A 1,219-nucleotide genomic window follows, 5' to 3' on the forward strand; every position below is an offset into this window, starting at 1 on the left:
TAAGAAGACCAAGAAGACACAGAAGGGTGCCGACTCTTCTGTGAAGAAGAAGGGGAAGAAGAGGCCTGCAGAAGAAGAGGGCCCAAGTAGTACTCTGCAGAAGCCTAAAAAGAAGAAAACCAAGAAGGCCCAACCGACAGAGGTTGTGGTCACAGAGGCTGCTGTTCCAGAGAGACCCGCAAAGGCTACTACTCCCAACCGCAAAAGGTTGCACAAGGTCGTACAAGAGGAGTCCCCAACGGCGCAGGTCCATGATGTCATTTTCAACTTCCAATAGGAGTCCAGAGCACCAATCGACGTGACAGAGTTGGGGACAGAAGTTGTCTTAGACGAAGAAGAAGTGGAAGTGGAGTTAGGAGAGGGAGAAAAAGATACCACAGGTACACATCGTAGCCCTCCTCCCAGTGCTACCCACACTTCTAGGGGCCCTATTCTAGAGGGATCCCCTATTGAACAAGGCACGCACATGCCAAGCCCAACCCAAGCTAACTTCGCAGAGGACATTCTTTAGTCCTCTGTCGATCGCACAACCAAGCAACCACATACTACTCCTACATCCTCTCAAAAGAATGAAGGTTTTACTACAAGAGTCCCATCGCCCAAGGACTCGCCACATCCTAGAGAGGCATCTGTTGCCTCTCCACACATGAGTGACCAACCAGAATGTGCTTCAGAGGCATATGTGAGAGTCACCGCGACAGAGGGTCTAGAACACCCAATGTCCACACTCGATCCCTCTACCATGTTAGGCTCTGAACCTACAAGGCAAGAAATCGACAGAACACGGGTAGGCTCTCCTCTTGGAGACGTACGAGGATCCCATGGAAGTCCCCGAGTGGACTATGACAAACCAGTCGCTGAGGGTGCCTCTCGTTCCGAGGCTACTAGGTCACCATGTGTTGGTGATCTAGACTCCCAGGATTCTTATATGACGAAGGGGGAGCTACAAACCTTCGCCACAGCGGTATTCCAAAAGATGGACGAGTTGAAAAGCTTGTTCATCTCTCGCACGATGACAGAAGACCTCGCCCCCATCATAGAGGCTCTGAAGGAGTTGAGCTCTACAACGGCAGAACTCTAGACAACACTCTCAACCCTTCAGAGCTCTGTCCTACAGAAGGATGATCTTGCAGAGGCGTTCAATGCTCTGACCCTCAATCCATCTTCAATCCAGACATTGAAGATAGAACTATCAGAGATGGCCGCCTAGTTTGCCGCT

Source organism: Cynara cardunculus, assembly GCF_001531365.2.
Source record: "Cynara cardunculus var. scolymus isolate 2C chromosome LG 3, CcrdV1, whole genome shotgun sequence".
Classification (NCBI taxonomy): domain Eukaryota; kingdom Viridiplantae; phylum Streptophyta; class Magnoliopsida; order Asterales; family Asteraceae; genus Cynara; species Cynara cardunculus.